The 20,717-nt window shown below is 30.0% G+C and overlaps 1 protein-coding gene and 3 non-coding genes across 4 annotated transcripts in view; 1 reads left to right on the top strand and 3 right to left on the bottom strand.

Moving 5' to 3' along the window:
* LOC147808633 (uncharacterized) overlaps positions 1-20,717 on the bottom strand; it is a 106,192-nt gene that overhangs the window by 51,337 nt on the left and 34,138 nt on the right. The gene's annotated exons all lie outside the window — the stretch shown is intronic.
* Positions 3,237-3,309, top strand: TRNAV-AAC (transfer RNA valine (anticodon AAC)). The gene has a single exon. It is a non-coding gene; the product is annotated as a tRNA-Val (tRNA).
* TRNAD-GUC (transfer RNA aspartic acid (anticodon GUC)) lies at positions 9,959-10,030 on the bottom strand. Its single transcript has one exon. It is a non-coding gene; the product is annotated as a tRNA-Asp (tRNA).
* TRNAF-GAA (transfer RNA phenylalanine (anticodon GAA)) lies at positions 10,040-10,112 on the bottom strand. Its single transcript has one exon. It is a non-coding gene; the product is annotated as a tRNA-Phe (tRNA).

Here is a 20,717-nt window from a genome sequence, read left to right as displayed (position 1 = left end):
AAAATGTATAATAATAAAAATAAAATATAAAATAAAATGTATAATAAAATGTAATAAAATACTTAAATTTTGAAATAGTTTTCAAAACAAAAGAACTTTTCTATTATAGAGAATTAAACTCTCATTTCTTAATTGAAAATCAACAATATAAATAAATAATAATAATAATAAAAAATTTAAATTCTTAATTTTTAAGACAAATAAAATGCAGAAAAATTTTAATAGTAGAAAATAGATATTATAGCATCAACTAAATACGACTGTTCGCTTATTCAAAAAGAACTCAAATGAGCAGAATTAACTTGTTTCAGATAAGAAATTTGAAGTAATAGACTTTATTTTCAATAGAAATAGATAAGAGACACATTGCTCCCCATTTATAAGCCCCATGAAGAAAAAACCCTAATAAATTTTTACCCACTTCACTATCTGAGTGAAGGAAGGGGGGAAAAGGATAAAGACTCGTGTTATAATGTTCTAGGGGCACAGTGGCTTCACTCTGAAACCAAAAAATATAAAGGTAGAAATTAAATACTTTTCTGAGGAATCTTTATTGGGAAAAATTTGTGTGTCAAAAGAAGCTCATAAACAACAAATCTGAGTGATATACTTCAAACTTTTTTTGTATTTTATTGAGTAAAAAAAAAAAACTTGTAGTAATGAAAAAGGGCCTTGAAAACTTTTTATTTTTTTCAAAGGAAGATATAATCTAAGTGTAGTGCTGCTATCTGGTGATGTTTAGTAAAGTTAAAATAATACTTTAATATTATTGGTTTCGGAGATTGACCTTTGTGCCGCTAGGAATAATTTTTTAAAAAGTGCGGTTTCGCTGTCGTACCACTGTGCTTCAAAGGGTTTTAAGGTAAAATGCATTTCTTCTGTCTTCAATTCATTACGAATTAAAGTGAAGTCAACATTGCTTTCGTCATTCCAGTGAATAAATATGAATTCAGAACATACAGAATTGTAATAGTTATAGCATATTCTTCTTCGTTATAGAATAGTATATATTTCTGTATCCATATAATTCGGAAAACAACAATAAAAAATTATCCAAGTTACTTGAAATAGTGCCATTTGTGCTGATTCTTAATTAATTTAAATCGTTTTCTGGATAAGTTTTTTTTAAATTTGAAAGAATAAGTTCAACTAGAATTCAGCTATTCTGTTTTTAGCTACATATTCAAATTCATATCAATTATAAAATTTTGCTGTGTAGTATGTTATCTAAAAGTAATGAAGGTATAAACTATGTATCTATTATTTGAGAATAAAGTTTTCAAACAAGGAACTTATCATTTTGGAATTCTCCGGGAATCATAAATCAGGTAAGTGCAATGATTTTTACAATAAAAAATTTGCTTGTAAATATTTTTTTTTTCATTTGATGATGGTTCTCTACAGAATGGTTTTTTACGTCTGATTAAGAACTATAAGAATAATAAAAAAAGAAACAATATGAAAGTTTTTATTTCAATGTTAAGAATTCTTAAAATCGTTTTTTTTATCCTAAGAATTCTTTATTTTCCGTTTTTTAGTTTATAATTTTTTGATAAAAATTGTTCTCAAAATACTTTTGAAAAATTAAATGGTATAACATTATGTGTTTATGTATACTTCTTGTATATTCCAATGTTTGAAATAATATGATTCAGAAAAGTATGGAATAAAAATTTGGTACTTACGTATTAACGCCACCGCCGCTACAGATTTGGCGGTTTTTAAGTGCCGCCAATCTACACTTAAAATTTTTGCGACAATTCATAAAATAAAACACTTTATTTAAAATCAAAATAGTTAATCGGATTTCGGTGAAAAATGAGCCGATATAGAGTTTAGCATAGATTCAAAACAATCATATCGCCATATGAACTCTGATGAATAGGATTCCAAATGAAATAACATTTCCAAAACGTACGTTTACCAAGATAAAGTTTTATGTTGTGGGAATTGGTACATTTTCGTTTTTTCGGTAAAATATTTCCCTCCTGAAAAAATAAAATTGCATCTTGTTTTGTTTTTGGCAAATCCCAAAGACGAATATTCGTAGCACTAAAAATGGCGACAAAAAAGAATTGTTTTTTTTTTTTTTTTTTGTTTTTGTTTCGTCAGCATTCTTTATTTTACGTTTCTTAGTTTCTAAATAATGATTTTTATTGAAACTTGAAATTTTTTGATAAAAATTGTCAAAAAACGTTGTTTACAAAATTAAATTTCATAAAATTATGAGGCTTATGTATACTTTTTGTTCATTTTAATTTTTGAACTAATATGATTCTTAAAACTATAGAATGTAAAGTTTAATTGGTCCTTTCATGTTATATCATTAAATTTAGTAATACTATTTCTCGGGCATTAGGTTTTAACTCTTATAAGAATATAAATATTTTTTTCTGTTAATGTACAAATATTTTTCCGATGTGTTTTGGATGTTCCTTCTCTAATAAAAAGAGATACCATTTTGTTTTCGGTTGTACAAGAAAGAAGATCAAGCATTTTTCTTTTTTAAATTTAATAAGCCACATTAAAGAAGGAACGTTGCAATGCTACAAGCTACATTAACGACGTCTCCAGAGTAACTGAATGACGGTTCATATAAAAATCGCAGGTATGCGTCTCATACAACAACGCCCCCTATAGTTCGTTGCGATCGCGAATAGATATTTTTATTATCTGTGAAAACAAATTGCGTTTCAAAAACAATTTTTCGAATCTTTACTCTCCTGTTTAACGCATATGATAAAATGAATATAAATAATAACTATAAGCTATAAAATGTAATAATGTAATGTTGTATATAATAATAACTATAAAATGTAACAAAAAGTATTCAGGAATTGTCGTAAATTTTGAAGAAATTTCATTCCAACAATAAATAAATTATAAATTAATAATTACTTTAAAAATGATATGTTTTATTTATAGAATGATTAAAAAAAAAAAAAAAAAAAAAATATATATATATATATATATATATATATATATATATATATATATATATATCTATATATTTCTGGATTTTTTCGATAAACTGATTTTTTTCTTCTTCAAAATAAATAAAAATATATGGTTGAAGTTGATGTTTATCTTTAAAAACAGTAATAAATAAACGTTGTTTCATTGAAAAGTATACGAATTATTAAATAAATGGGTATACTGAACAAAAACACAGATGAAATCTGATGAACTAAATTTTTAAATTTTGCGCTTCCTTTTCATAAACACGCACGCCATGTGTACCTATGGTGTAGTGGTTATCACATCCGCCTAACACGCGGAAGGTCCCAGGTTCGAGACCTGGTAGGTACAAAGACACTTTGTTTTTAAGACTGTTTTATCCCATTTTATAACTGCAAACTAATATGGTAATTGAGAAAATATTCTTTTACTGCTTAAAATATTTATGTTTTAGAATATAAATTAAAATTTTTTTTATACCTCCGCTTACACGTGATCACATATTTCAAATAAATTAGAGCTTGCTTGGATTAATTTAAATAGCATTTTAGAGATCTCGTACGGCAAAAGGTTAAAGAAAGATTATTTTTTCCAACATAAGAAATCAATTATCAATTAAGTAGTATCGCTTTAAATGGTGGCGAAGTACTTACTACCTCTTCGTAGTTATTACTATTTCGCAGTTACTACCATTAATTAGTTATTTTAGTTTAACTTAGTAGAATCTTTCCCTTCGCCCGCACACACAAGTTGGTATGCTTTTCAAAGAAGTGTCTCGGTATAAATCAAAATTTTGGCAGAAAATTAACTATATAAACCCAAAAATTTAATGGAAAAATCAGGAAGTTTGCTGCCACTTTTGTTAACGCGAAAATAATATCTCCTGAAAATATAGTAAGATCAGCAGCCATGTCTGCCTCCGATCAGATATATTTTGACCGAGCCCCGCCAGCAAATTGTTTTAAAGTGGTAGCTAAATTTTGAAAAATATACATACTTTGAAGTATTTATATCTGCCAAAAATATTTTTATTTCATTTATCGTGGTGTGAAAAGTTCAAAACTGATTTTATGAAAATAGTTTGAAGTTTATTTCATGAAATTTTAAGCACTTTCGAAATAAGGGTACCCTGCATTTGAGGAGGTGTCCTCATGGGTATCTTGGGTAAGATGAGGATAAATGTTAATACTATGACAAAGAAACGATGCCATTATTAATAACCTTCCAGGGTGTCCACAGTTTTCAAAGTGGGTACAAAGATTTTATGAGGGAGGTATTTAAATTACAAATATTTTTGGACGATGGTAATTAGTTAAAATATTTTGTTTGTTAGATCTTTTTCGAGTAATGATAAAATTTTCTTGAAAAGTGCTACCCTGCATTCTGAGAACAATCAGCAATCAAAACACAAACATTTTTTTAAAGTCTGACTGACTGATACATTAGAATTAGAGTACCTAATCCAGAGGGTTATTTTCTCCTTTATCTTAATTAAATAATAATTAAAGGTAAGAATAATAGCGAGAAACTAGGTCTAAACACAAATTGGATGAATAACATTTATATCGTATAAGAACAAAGTATGGAATATGAGTAAATAACAAAACGGTATTAATTATGAAAATTTAGCGATTTTATATATTTACTTAAATTTAAATAAAAAAAAGTGGTAGTGTTGCACACAGTTTGTTTGTTTTAAAATAGTTTAAAAATTATGGAATTATAGATCCTTAGGAAAATATATTTCCTGTCATCAGCACATTCCGTTGTCATGAAGGAATAGAAAATTACAATAAAACGCTTTTGATGCAAAGGAGAAAAACAAAAAAAACTGGACTTTAATTAGATTTAAAACAGCAATACAATAAACTAAAAGTCATGAACTTCATGAATGAAAATTCCGGAATAGTATTGTCTGCTCGTTCATGAAAGAGAATGTCAATTAGATGTGATCTGAAAAGAGCAGAGCCACACAGGATGGAAATTAATTGTCTTTTATTCAGACCATATATCATTCAAACCTCGTATTGAAAGATAAAAAAGATCGTCAACCTGCTAGCCTTGGAAATTTACCGTAACTGTATTCAAAAGTTGACAGCGCTTATCATAAAAGCAGACGATGTTTTTTGAAAATAAAAGCTAAACGGAATAGAAGTAGACACTAAAATCGTCCAATCAGTTATTTCAGTTAAAACCTTTACGAACCAGGATTCTTATTGTGCTATCGAAAAGTATCAAATCATCCAAAGTTTGCTAAGTAGAAAAAGAATCAAGAGAACAAAGGTTAAAAATTTAATTTAAAATCCAAGATGGATAACAAAATCTCAAACTTGAATATGTTTGACAGATCGGCACTTGGAGGAAGGACCATTATTTTTTTTAGATCCATTTTAATGAAGGATAGTTCATCTTTTCCAAATTCCCCGCTTTTTTTTTTTTTTTTTGAAAGATATTTGTGTTAGGATGTAATAATCTTCAAAATTTTTTAAGGACGAAAAAAGAAATAAAAAATCAGGAAACAAAGGAATTACAAATTTATTAAAAAAAAAAAAAAAAACACAATGGTAATGTTCAATAAGCAACTGTTTATCTTTGACAAACGATTCCCAATATATTCGCGACATTGCAATTTAAATGTGAAGAAATCAAATGTTGCCATGCGTTTTTTTCGATTCAGTGGTAAAAATTGTATGCATTTTGCTTCGAAATAGCTAAAACTTTCCTGGTTTCATCAAAATTTTAAATTTGATTACTTTGGATACAAATATAAATATTCTGGTAGTTACGAATATAGTAAAATACAATTTTCATATTAATGCAACTACCACATTTTTTACATTTTTCAGGTACATTCAAACCTTGTATTAATTAAGCACTTATTAAGTAAAATGCCGTCGATCTACTGCTCATTGTTTTGGAAAAAAATGAGTTCGGTCCTTAACACGTTCAATGCCTGGGGGGTGACCGGCGAAGCCAAGATTATTAGCGACATATAATTCGAGTCAATTTTTAATAATTTTGAATTATTATCGTTACTAAAATGGTTTGAAGAAATCAATGCAATGTATTACGCACAAAAATCGTTATATTTATATACACACAGAGATGCCAACTTGCTCCATACAACGAATAAATATTTTCAAGTGGTAGCTTATTAATTGTGATTCTTGGTTTAATAAAATCAATTTAGTAGGATTTTTATCCACCACTATTTCTATACAATTCGTAAGTTTATGTAATTCACCACTTTTTTTAAATATGCTATGGTAAACCTTTAAAAAAATATCAAAATAAGTCTAATATTTGCAAATTTAGTTTGTAGTTATTTACAGTTTGGACAGACGGGCAAGCCATGTAAAATTAACGTGGCATTTAACGCGTTTTAACGCGTTAAAGGTTAGGTTTGCTGCCGACTTTGTGGTCAATCATACTTGTTTAATATAAATTTAAGGTACAAATTAAAGAACACTCGAACTTACACAATAATTACAATCGCATTCAAACTATACAGCGTGTAAAACATCTTTATTTCTTGTCCAAACAAGTCCTAAACCGTTTTACAGGTCTCAGTTTTCATGTCCGGTGCAGAAACCACCACTTCCGTCAATACATATAATTGCATCATTGTTTTCAGTCAAATAAATGAACATTAAAACGACGAGGTTAGTAGGCGTACAACATTATCAGAGGATCTTCGGTTAATGTTTTGATTCCGTGATGAGCGTGACTAAGAAGCGTTTGCTAGTTTCGATACGATAAATAAAATTAAACATCCCTTTTTTGTGTAGCACCACATGAAATCATCTCACTAAATGCATTTTGTCTCTATCAATGATGGCAGCGACTTGATAAAATTAAAAACAAGTGGTAGGAGGAATGTGAAATTTTTTTTTTTGTAAATTGTTTGGGTGGAGGGAGATATTTAGTGAGATTCAAGACAAGTCACATCCTTTCATTGATGATTATATACATTATTGATGATTATTGATTATTATATTGATAATTATTAGTAGTCCCTTTATTCTCTGCCTTTTTTTTAAAGGTATTGTACGCTCTCTGCCTAATCATACTAGTACATCATAAAAATTTAACTTAGAATCCAAGATGGTGAGAGTTGAGGCTTTTTAAGGAATTAACAATTTCGCTAGTACGTTTATATACTAAAATATTATTAACAGGTTTTATATTTTTGATTTTAATATTTATGTGTCGCAGTTTTTAAAGTCATATTGAATCAAATTTTTAAATTAAAAATCAAATATTGAAGCACAGCGTTCGTTACCACTTTCGCAAAAACTGCTGTGTGTCACGAATGTAATGTAATAGGATGGTATCTTTCCTATATTTCGGACTGTTTCTTCCTGGTTTCTTTGGATTAGTTAGTTATCTTATAGTTAGTAAGAAAACGCAGATTTAATCAAACGAAAGAAAGAAATTTGCACTAGCAGAAATTTGCACATTTTTGAACATTTTTTATAAAATTTACGCCAAATAATAATTTTTCTTTTTCTTTCGAAAATCAGTATAATTTATTGAAACTGAGCCAAAACAGAGAAAGAAATCACCTAAAAAAATTGTTTACCAGCAAATCGAAGTATTTTTTTATGACCTGCAGAGTTGGTGAGAGAGTTTTTCAGAATGTCCACCTACTCCCCATGAATTCCAAGTCCCCATAATCGGACACCCCGTTGCAGTGTTTATCGTACAAACATCACGATCTCTTTCAGAGTTCGAATCGTTTTTCCAGGAAAGGTCCCCCACACCCCTGCCAGTTTTCTGACTTATGACTCTCGCCCTCTGCAATCAACGAATGCATGCAACACCCACAATTCGTCTTTGTCGTCAGAGGATCAACACCCCCCTCTCTTTTCTAAAAAGGTCACATTCCAAAAGAGGAGCAACTTCAGCTCATACCTCTAGAATAGAACGATTTTGTTCTAATGCAAGATACATGCCAAGCATTCATGTTCTGCGCCTATGCTGAAAGTCTTTCTTTTTTATTTAATTATTTTACAGTTTATAGATAAACTAATTAAGTTTACGTTTCGTTGCCACTTTTTAAGTTTGTTAGAGAAGCGTTTTATGTTAATTATAACCGTCTTTAAACTGTTGACCCAATTTTGAGTTTACGAACACCCATTTTTAAATCCGTAGCCTTGTTGTTTTGCACCCAACCAAGTATTGGAAGGCCTTCATGGAGAAATTTTTGATGGAACTAATCCGCATTTGCGTAAAACGGAGAAGAAAACCACGAAAACGTTCCACTAGTAGCCTGACGCAAGGGGACTCCAATCTAGGACCTGTCTACCACTGAGGATATTTTACGTCAGCACTGTGCTCAAAGCGAGCTGGGTGTAGAATTCGTATCGACCAGCCATCACTGGAATTCGAACCCGGTTCGCCTCCCTTGAAGGCGAACGCTCCATCCCCTAAGCCACCACGACCCCCGGATAATAATAAGTAGTATTTTTAAGACACAATTCTGACACTGAAATTTTTGTTCAATCTAGTCTCACTATCCCTGCCGGCCGAAGACTCCCCGTGTAGTAAATGGTGACTGATGCACGTTAAATCTGTCGAGTCGTAAAGTCTTCCATGTTCCCATAACAAATCAATACCTCTGGGGGTACTGATCCAGGAGTTTCCTTGTCTTCTGGATTGGGTTCAAAATTACAAGCCTACGGAGTTGAACATTAGTAGTCGTAAATCCAAAATTGGCTCGGCTGTTCAACGACGGATATAAAATAAAATCTAGTCTCACAAAAAGTAGCACCTAGCACATTAACACAGCTGTTTAAATATCTTCTTAACCAAAATGTATTAACAGCTGCCTTAAAAGAAACAGTAACATAGTATTAAAAGTGGAATTAATGATTCTCCAATTCAAGAGAATAAGTCTTCAAGATTGCATAACACTTCCTAATGATTTTACTTGTTTTCTTTATCTTGACATATTCTTCCAAGTTTTTGTGATAAGATCTCAAACAGCGCTGCGACATTTTTATTGTAAGACAACAAACAATAATTTCTCTTATCTAAAGAGTCATATAAAGACAGCGTCACCTGAACTGAGAGTACGAAGGAGTTGGAGTTGACACTTAAAGTGGAAAATGATAAGGTCAGAGATTGGAAAGCTGTTTTTTGGAATTAATGAATGACGGCATTTTTTCCCCTCTTCATAAAAATGGGTAGAATGACATGAAATAACAAGAACTGGAATAACCTGTGCTAAATTATGTTAAAAATAGCAATTTGCAATATATGACGAGAAAATTACTTAAATAAGGGGTAATTTTGAACAATTTCAAAAATATGTGTGTATTAATGTGATAAAATATATTCTTATATATTTTTATTCTTCTTTTAAAGTCAATATATATTGATTTTGATCAACACTACAAATAAATAAATTAAATATATATAAGTTCTTAGATTATAAAAAAAAATATATGATTAAGATAGAAAATAAAATAAACAAAGAAAATATTGAATTGTCAGATAAACAAGCTGAAAAAGAAAATATTCTCCCCGGTGAGGAATCGAATCCCAGTCAAAGAATATATAGAATAACCTGTTCCCAGCGTGACAGAATAACCCAGTCTCCAGCGTGACAGGCGGGGATACTGACCACTACAGTACCGAGGATGTAACGACTGCCGAAACCCGGGATCGAACCAGGGACCTTCAGCCAAATTATTATTTTTATAAATTATAAAAGGAGACTATCAAACCAGATTTCTTGAATTCAAGATTTCATCATTTTTCTGCGTGGTTCTCTCCTATTAACAACGTTGATGAGAAAAACTTAGTAAATTTTAACGGTATATTTATATAAGTTTATAAATTTATATCATAAATATATTCATACAATAAATATGTAATAAATACATATATATGTAATATACAATAAATATGTAATATACATATTTATATTAATTTTTGTTAGATCAAATGAAAATTACTTTCTATAAAAAATATATAGCTTTTGGATAAAAAAAATCTCCCCGGCGGGGAATCGAACCCCGGTCTCCCGCGTGACAGGCGGGGATACTGACCACTATACTACCGAGGAAGGGTAATCTGCCGAAACCCGGGATCGAACCAGGGACCTTTAGATCTTCAGTCTAACGCTCTCCCAACTGAGCTATTTCGGCACGAATACAGATGGATAAAAATACTAAATGATTGGATTATTAGGTTTGGTTCAGCGGTTTAGGAGGATACATTTAGTTTTGTGCAATTTATTATTTTTATTATCCTCAGACTATAAATAATATTAATTAGAATTACCTAAAATAATTTTCAAGCATTGCCAAATATAAAAACTTAACCTAATTTGAGAATGTGAAGTATTGAGCTCAAAGTATTTCCATACAAAATAAGTTGTTTTGCTCACTATGCACAATTTTTATTTTTTTATTTCATTTTATTGATTCATTTTCTGCTAGTGCATTTCTCTTTACATTTTTAGCTTTTAAAATGTGTTCAATTGATATTTTTATAAATGAAAAGCATGAACTGAATTAAGAACAAAAACTAAACTTACCCACTCTGGAAATGGTACCCTAAAACCCCCAAGGGGTGAAGGGTGTGCCTTTACCTTAACAATTAATAAACGTCTCACCATTTTAAATACTGTGGGAGGGGGTTAAGTGTTGAGTAACAATAGTAACTAAAAATTGGTTGGTAACTATGAGTACGAAATAAAATTTAGTTGCCAACCTAATACTGAGATGCCAACTTGCTCCGGGCAGAAGATAAAAATTTTCAAAAGGTAATTTTTTAATGTATGATTCTTGGTTTTGTAAAATTCGATTAATAGGAATTTTAGGACACCAGTACTTCTAAATAATTCAAAGTCTTATAAGACACACAACTTTGTTACAGTTACAGGTATTGAGCTTTTTTAAAAAAAAATTGCAAAATTAACCGAAAATCTGCACATTTTCGTAGCTCTCAACCGTTTTATTTATTTATTTATTTAAATTTATTTATTTTTAGTAATATTTTGTCTAATTCTGACCAGATGGCATCTCTGCTAATAGTTCACATTATGGGAGACTAACTACGCTAATAAAAGAAATGAATTCTGAATAATTCAAAGTCTTATGAGATACGCCACTTTGTTACAGTTATTGAGCTTTTTTTAAAAAAAATTGCAAAATTAACCGAAAATCTGTAAATTTTAGTTAGTAGCTCTCAGCCGTTTTTTTTAAATTTTATTAATTTTTTTATTTATTTATTTTCATCTAATTCGGACCAATTGGCATCTCTGCTAATAGTTCACATTATGGGAGACTAACATAAATACCCTAATAAAAGAAAAGAATAGAGCAGATATAAATAAGCACCAAAAATTATTACGAGTGTTTTTACTTGATTATATAAAATGTGACGATTTGTTGCAACAAGATGACACATTAAGATGAAAAAGTTGAGTCAGATTAACTCTGATTTATTCCACTTCCTCGTCATTAGATTCCATCATTAAAAATGTTTCACAAGGCCAAGTCCAAGAGAACCATCAAGTGGAACAATAGGGGGAGGTGGAGAGATTGACCTATTCATTGGACAAGGTTAAATCTCAGTCCCATTTCTCAAGTAAATGACATAGTTGAAAGAATTGGCGCGGAGCATTGAACTAAGGATTGTATTCCTTATAATTTGCCACATCTTTCGGTGATGTTAATAATTTTTATAAATCGAATAATATTTTCAATCCATTATAATAGCTGAAATACCAATTTGTGTTGTTCTGTGGGGAAACTTTTTATAGTTATAGCACAATTTATGCATTCATAATTGATTCTTTGTTTAATATGTCTAATTTTAATAAATTTCACTCATGTCGGATATCTTCTGATTTCAAGTATATACATAACTCTGCGTAGCCGCCGTGAGACGTGTAACTTGAACCCAGTATCTTTACATCGGTACTCGAACCCCTTCTCCTTTAATCGGTGCTTCAAATCACAGTATAACTCTGTTTTGTTTAAAACTTGAACCCACTCTCCTTTAATCAATGCTTGAATCCACAGTACAACTCTGTTTTGTTTAAAACTTGAACCCACTCTCCTTTAATCAATGCTTGAATCCACAGTACAACTCTGTTTTGTTTAAAACTTGAGCCCACTCTCCTTTAATCAAGGCTTGAATCCACGGTACAACTCTGTTTTGTTTAAAACTTGAGCCCACTCTCCTTTAATCAAGGCTTGAATCCACAGTACAACTCTGTTTTGTTTAAAACTTGAGCCCACTCTCCTTTAATCAAGGCTTGAATCCACAGTACAACTCTGTTTTGTTTAAAACTTGAACCCACTCTCCTTTAATCAAGGCTTGAATCCACAGTACAACTCTGTTTTGTTTAAAACTTGAACCCACTCTCCTTTAATCAAGGCTTGAATCCACAGTACAACTCTGTTTTGTTTAAAACTTGAACCCACTCTCCTTTAATCAAGGCTTGAATCCACAGTACAACTCTGTTTTGTTTAAAACTTGAGCCCACTCTCCTTTAATCAAGGCTTGAATCCACAGTACAACTCTGTTTTGTTTAAAACTTGAGCCCACTCTCCTTTAATCAAGGCTTGAATCCACAGTACAACTCTGTTTTGTTTAAAACTTGAGCCCACTCTTCTTTAATCAAGGCTTGAATCCACAGTACAACTCTGTTTTGTTTAAAACTTGAGCCCACTCTCCTTTAATCAAGGCTTGAATCCACAGTACAACTCTGTTTTGTTTAAAACTTGAGCCCACTCTTCTTTAATCAAGGCTTGAATCCACAGTACAACTCTGTTTTGTTTAAAACTTGAGCCCACTCTTCTTTAATCAAGGCTTGAATCCACAGTACAACTCTGTTTTGTTTAAAACTTGAGCCCACTCTCCTTTAATCAAGGCTTGAATCCACAGTACAACTCTGTTTTGTTTAAAACTTGAACCCAGTTAGTTAAAATAAGAGACTAAGCACAGAATTAGGCTTCAAAATTTTATAAGCTAACATGCCTTTATTTTAAATCTTAAACGGGTCAATAGGAAAGTGAATGCATTAACATCAAGTTACCAATAGACAAAATGAATTATAATTTTTAAAGAGAAAGCAAAAAACGGAATTAAATAGGAAAATGTTTAATTGCTTTATTTTCTTTAATGCACTTTATTTTCTTCAAGTGACACTACATTGTTGTAACTGAAAAGATTGAAACTAGTAACTGTATGCATTTAAGCATTATAAAAAATAAATAATAAAAATAAAGTACCTCAATCGTGCTAAAAATATCAACACAGCTGTGATGTTTTCCCTGTTAATAGCTGTGTTAGCGCCATTTTATAATCCATCAAAGTTTATTTGTTTTATTTTTTTAGAGGGTGAAATCTGTTTACCTAGACAGAAGATAAAAAAGAGGAGAGCGGCTCAAAAAATAAACAGATAGATGCTGACTGATGACAGTTTCTTTCACCTCGAAAAAAAAATAATAAATAAAATACAAAAATATTTTGAAAAAAAAAATGATGTCAAGTTTTTTTAATGAATATTTTTATCATATCCGTGTTTGTAAAATGATCACTTTATAGTGAAATAACTTTTGGATATTTTAGATTTTTTTTTTCAATGATGTGAGAAACAACTTTTTATCAAATTTACTATTAAATATTTAGGCATAAGTTTTCCGAACGTTTTAAGATGAAAGAAAATTCTTCGGACTTTAGTTGGAGAATTCCGAAAGTTCACTTATTTAACCATCACCTTATTCATCAGAAAGCCTCCACACGGTATTTTATAAGTAATCTGCGCAAATTCTATTTTAAATGTATTAGAGAGAAATTTATCATATATATATGAGAATTGAATCTGTAGTGGTTGATAAGTGAATAAAACAAACCAATCATATTCATAAATTAAACAAATTTTTTAGACATTTATTTGCTTACCACTTTCTTATTTTTGCTAAGTTTTGTTAAATAAAATTATGTAGTTAAACCTTTGTTTTTGTATTATATATTTAAGTTTGAATTATTCAGTCGAATAATGTGAAAACAAAAATAAGTATTAAAGTACCCACGTCCTAGTTTAACCTAGTTAAAGTATCCACGTCCTACTACTGCTATTTATTATTTATGTTCTGATTCTGAATGAATGCATTTATGACTCTCGCATCTCAAAGAGGTAAAGTTAAAATGATACATTTCAACTTAAATTAGTTAGATCTGCTAAATTAATTTCGATATCCGGTATTATTAAAATCCTATTTCAGATAAAAAACGCATTTTTCATTTAATCCAATTAAATGAAAATCTACGAATATTACAATACAGAAATAAATTGACTAATAATATAATTCTAGAATTTCTCATAAGTAAAGATTGTAACAGATTCGAAGAGATTAAAATTACCCACATCGACTTTCAAGCTACCGCTTTTTAGTTTTTTAAGTTCTGATTCTGTACGAACGCATTTATGACTCGTTCATCTTGAAGAGGTTGAATTAAAAATATATATTTCTACCTAAAAAAATTATATCAATTAAATTAATTTTCATACTCGTTATTACAGAAATCCTATTTAAAATAAAGAACGTATTTTTCTTTTAATCCAATTAGAAGAAAATCTACGATTACTACAATACAAAAATAAATTGACTAATAAAACAATTCAAGAATTTCTCATTAGCTAAGATTACACATGTTCCTTAAACTTTTTCCAGCCAAATTTAATCTAAAATTAATTTAGTTTAATTTAAGTAACCCTCATTATAAATCACTTATGAAGTAAAATATATATGCAATTAAACTTGATCTTGATACAAGCTTTTTCCCAACAAACAAAATAACCTTAAACTACTCGACCTTTTCAAGGTTTCCTGAAAGAAAATGAATACTACAATACAGAATTCTTAGGAAGAAAATCATATGTAACAAGCTTCTTAATGGTGGAAAAAAGAAAAGTGATAAAGAATTTCGAAGGTAGCTAGGGCGGGCAAAGTTGCAAACACAATTCCTTACTGTTGTGTTTATGGTTATTTTCCTAACATAATAAGCAGCTTATGTTAAGGCTTGGACGGTGAATTACCTTTGAAGACGAAAATTTGCAGTTTATGGAGAAAATAATTTACACTTAACTTGGCGTCTATTGTGTGAAAGAAAAACGAGCTTTTTCTTTTTGCCATGTTCCCCAAAAAAAGAATTAACTCAGTATTTAAGCAGCTTTCAAAACAGGTCTTTCTAAACTATGGGCGATCTTGTAGAAGAAAATAATAGAAGATATTTCAAAGATTTTTTTTAAGATACGCGATAGAATTACTAAATAAAAAGACTTTTTGTGATAAGTAATTTTAGGGTCAATATTTATAGACTTGGATCTGTAGGATGTCAAAAAGTAATAAGAATGCTAATCTTAAGTATTAACCATGGACGTAGCAATATATTAACAATTTTAAATAAAAATAAATAAAATGAGAGCCTCATTATATATATATATATATCTATACAAAATAATATATTCTTTCAATACATAATTTTCTAATAATATACATATTATGTTATTTATGTTTTTCTATATATACATTACATGTATATATAGAAATTTTATATATTTTCTATATATATATTATTCTATATATTACATATAATATGTTATTTATGTTTTTCCACATGATGTTATGCATCATAACGAATCATTACTCCAAAAAATCTCACTTGGATTTTTAAAATTTAATTAATAAATCAAAATAATTTATTAAATAAATTTGGCAAAGATATTTAATAAAATAAAAGTTGATTAAAAAGTTTTAGGTTTGGTCAACTTAAATAAGTTTAACACACTAATTTTACAAGGCTTGCCCATCTGGCCGAATGGTAAATACCTACAAACTAAATTTGCAAATATTAAACAGATTTTGCTTGTTTTTTTAAAAGGTTAAGCTTTCGTAGGGTTTTATAATTCGCCACTTTTTTCAGATAGGTCACTATCTGAAAAAAGTGGCGAATTATAAAACCCTACGAATTGTTTAGAAATAGTGGTGGATAAAAATCCACTAAATTAAATTTATTAAACTAAAAATCACAATTAATAAACTACTACTTGATGATATTTATTCGCTGTCCGGAGCAAGTTGGCATCTCTGTGTATATAAATAAAACTATTTTTGTGTGTTCTATATTGCATTAGTTTCTTCAAGCCATTTTAGTAACGATAATAATATAAAAAATTTATTCGAATTGTGTGTTTCTAATAATCTTGGCTTCACCGGTCACCCCCATGGGATTCAACGTGTTAATTAAATAGATTGTACAAAACTTGTCATAATATAACGGAGGGTTGACACGGGATAATAAAATTTGCCACTATCTATATAATATATCGTATTTTTTTCTGCTTTTATTAAAGGAGAACGTATAATATAATATAAATGAACGTAAGAAATCATATCTATGAATAATTCGAAATCTAAATTATAGTGGTAGTGAAAAATTTCGGTCATCCCTACTTAATGTAATGTAGATCTATAAATTAAACAAGCAGAAATAAATATTTCTGGTGGTAAAGCCAGCGCACTATATCGAATAATGTTTCGATTATTTTGAATGATATAACCAAGTCATTTTATGACTGATATGTCTTATTGAAAATTTTTTGTAATATTCAGTACTATTTACACATTTCTTTTATTTATACTTCATACTATCATTTTATTTTATAATTTTGATTATTTAATTTTCAAAACTTGCACAAGAATTAAAATTAATCTATAATAATCCCCCTCCCCTTTTTTTTAAATCACCATCAATGAAACCTTCAGTTATACACCCAGTGTCATTTCACGGAAGGAAGGTTCCGGTTTTAGAATTTTATTATTGTTTATAGTTAAAATCAGTTAAAAGGACCATATACGGCTGGAGAACTCCTCGAGGACAAATTCTCTTTAACCCGAAGAAGTAATTGAAAGTATAGATAAAGTGAGTTCAGTTAAACATAAAATTAACCATGAAATATTGAATGGTAAAAAAATAAAATCAAATTATTTCAGAATAACACTGCGTATTCCTAAGTTAACCACTCATAATTTGTTTAAATTTTCGTATTTTGAAGAATAAAAAAAAAAGAAAATTTTTTTTATTATTTGAAACTTCATGATTTACTCTAGATTTAACTTTAACGTACTTTTCTTTGAATTTTAGAATACCAATGGAAGTGAAACAGAACTTGCCATGAAAAGTGTCTCCCACGATATAGTGACCTCTTAACCATCCTCGTGTTTCTTGCATAATGGGTAATTACATCCATTGTATATAATTTTATAATTATCTCATTTTCAGTAAAAAATAAATTAATTAATTCTTATTCAACGCAAATAATGTACATAATTGGAATTGGACAAAAAATTTATGTGTTTCTGGTACAAAATAATAGTCAATGATATGATAAAATAAAATTTTAAAAAACGAAAAATGGAATATACTCATAGTAGCTGTGTTTTTAAATCTAATGCGTGGGCTCTTTAACAATATTTTTCTTCCTCTGAATTTAGCACATAAACATTTTTGTAACAGCAATATAGAAGTGAAGAGTTTATCTGTAGCAATCATCAGGGCTACGTTTTTTTTTTTTTTTTCCTTCTTGTGGCATGCGCCGACGATTATTTTTCTTTAGGAGTAGAATGATTTATTTTCAGAAGAAGAACGAAACCAGTTTTCGAATTCCAAGAATTTAGTTCACTATCTTCGCCCCTCTTCAAAGAACATTTTGTTCTTTGAGAAAGAAGATTTTCGGATAAAATTTGGAAAGCTACTCACAGAATTTTTTGTGTAGTTTACGGTAGTAAAAATACCTTATTTATAATTTTATGTTGAATGTGGGTAAAAGAATATTCTTCATTCGTGAGATCAAGCTTTAATTTAACACATCACCGTTGTAATTGAAATAAATAAATAAATAAAAATAGAGGAGATAAAAAAAAAGTGCTAAAAATTTCTGTGTGTTGAGTTACAGAGACTTCTTTAGATGAAGAGGGGGGGGGGCATAGAGTAAGCAGGGGTGAGGGATTTTGTGATTTCTTTATTTTTAGTAACAAGAGGAGAGGAGGGTATGATGAGCAATGCTTACCTAAGACGCTAAAATCTCTTCACTTTTGAAGTGTTTTAAAAAATATAACAGAGAATTAGAAAAAAAATTGCAAGTTTGATAAAATTGTGTTAAATTTATTAAAAAAAAAAAAAAAAATTGCGGAAAATTTCTTCAAGGAAATTCAGAAATCAAGTGCAGCCTTTCATCCCTTCACTCTTCACTGGGTAGATAAAATAAGTATCAAGCATACTTAGGGACTAAACACTGGGGGTTCGGCATTCCGGTGACCACCCAACCAGAACTTTTGTTCCTGCACCCCAGAACTCAAGGTAAAGAAAACTGAGATGGGCACATAGGCCATGGCCTTTTATGGGCTGTCGCGCCCCTGGGTTTAGTTATGACCATTGAGAGCAAACCCAAAAGATTCTTGAAAAAATATTCTACAGTAAATTTTATATAAGTAATTAAATGTAAATTTTGGTATGGTAACACAAATGACTATTTGAAATAAATACAAATGATTACATGATACAAAACATTCGAAAACGAAAGTTATTCTCAAATAAATTTCAATTAAAAAAGATTGAGCCGGGGTTCGAATCACAGCAATGGCTGGTCGATAAGAATCCCGCACCCGGCTTGCACCAACTATAGTACTGACGTTAAATATCCTCAGTGGTAGACGGATCATGGTTTAGAGTCCCTTTACCGTCTGGCTAACCATGGGAGCTCTTCGTGTATTTCCTCTCCATGTACCGCAAATACGGGTTAGTTCCATCAAAACGACTTTCACGAAGGTAAATTTCTCCCAATATTTGATCCAAGTGTTCCCTTGTCTTCTGGATTGGGTTCAAAATTTCAAGGCACCGGAGTTGAAGATCAGTAGTTGTAAACCCTAAATTGTGCCGGCTTTTGTAAAATAAAATAAATTGAGAAAAAAAAAGCTAAATGGAACATGAAATACTGTGCAATATTTACAAAACTCACACAAAGAATAAGTTACATCTTTCATTTCACGTAAAAAAAAAAAAAAAAAAAAATTAAAATAAGAAATGGAAACTGTTTGAACTCTTCCGGAGAGATCAGAGGGGTGGGGTGAAATCTCTTCCCTCCCTTTGGGAACCGGTTTCTAACAGGATGAAAAGGGATGTAAAAAAAACTTTCTATAATCTCAACTCTGTCTGTCCCAATAACCTGTAATTTATTTCCCATAAACCTTGCACAAGGTTTTTTTTTCTTTCACTCTCTCTTATATACTAAACTCTATCATCTTTCCTATACCAGCTATTGGTACAGGTACATTTTAAGGGGAGAATTTTTTTTAAAAAATAAATAAGTAAAAAGGGTTTGACTTGGTTTCGTTTGATGGAAAATGACGGTTGAATATTATTATTGTTACAATATTAAATTCGAAGATTAAACTATCACCAGAAGTGTTATGTTACGTAAAAAAAAGAAAAAGTGTACTAAGTAATAGGTTAATAGTGCTTTTGCGGTTTTCGAGGTTAATTTTCCCAAGTGACAGCGAAATGGCTTTTTCAGGGTTGCCACTTGTTACTAAAAATGTACGAAGTGGTAGAGACTATGAATTCATTTATATTTACTTAATCGATTTAATTAAATCAAATCTACCACCGTGAATTACATTGCAAATGTTTTATATTTAAAGCAAGTATCATACCTGCCAACTCTTCCGGATTTTCCGAAAGATTTTATTTTCATATTTAATGTGGTAGTAAGAATATACTATTTTTTCTTTTATAAACTTAATTTTTCAAAAATTATCCACAATTCTTTCAAAAATTAAACACATATATTAATATGCGTTACTATCATGATTGTCAACTTAAGTTTTCACAAATACAACGTATTTGTTTGCTTAAAATTGAAGTTTTGATTCCCTTTTAATACCACTGGAAAAAATGAAAATGGGAAAGATTAAAAGTTGGCAGGTATGAAGTATAAATCCCAGTTGTCCTTACAGCCCTTTCCCAAAGGGCCGTAATAGCCTCAGACGCCCAGTTCATTAGTAAGTAGAAAGGCATACCTGCCAACTCCCGGAAGATTTTAATTTTGTATTTGAAGTGGTACCGAAACGCATGTCATGCCATTAAAATTTTTGAATTAAAATAATAATTATAAATGAGTTTGACCACCACTACATATAAATAATTACAACAAATATATAAAAGCATACTAATTGTTATGTGCACTATTGCTTTTGAAATATATCCAATGTAACACAACAAAATAATATTTATTAATATTTAAAACGACAAAACAAAACTTAATGAATATATTATAAGGGCCCTCAGCGGCCAAAATAGAATTACAGAAATATTCTCTTATCGAGGAAAGACCGGCCTACGCGCCGGCTCCTCTTCATTCTCTCTATCTTAAATCTTTAATCGCCCTCTAGCGGTGAGCCAATCACTACACTAATCTTTACGATAGCGAATTTTAACCTAGTCAAAATATAAATATATTTTTGAGTGAGATTGTTTTTCGGTTATTGTTTTACTACCACTTGGGAAATTCATTCTCAGAAAGAGTGAAAGTTAGCAGGTATGCATACGTAGCCAGCACATTAGTAAGCAAAAAAGAAAAAAAAAATACGTTAAAAGAAATTTTAACTCTTTTATTTATTTTATCTTTTTTGCTATTAATTTGTCCCCACTTTTTACATTTCCGTCGCTAGTGA

The sequence above is a fragment of the Parasteatoda tepidariorum genome, chromosome 5 (assembly GCF_982258835.1).
Source record: "Parasteatoda tepidariorum strain Cologne lab strain chromosome 5, Ptep-v5.0, whole genome shotgun sequence".
NCBI lineage: Eukaryota > Metazoa > Arthropoda > Arachnida > Araneae > Theridiidae > Parasteatoda > Parasteatoda tepidariorum.
The sequence above is the reverse complement of the archived record's forward strand: the minus strand, read 5'-3'. Positions and strand labels throughout refer to the sequence as shown.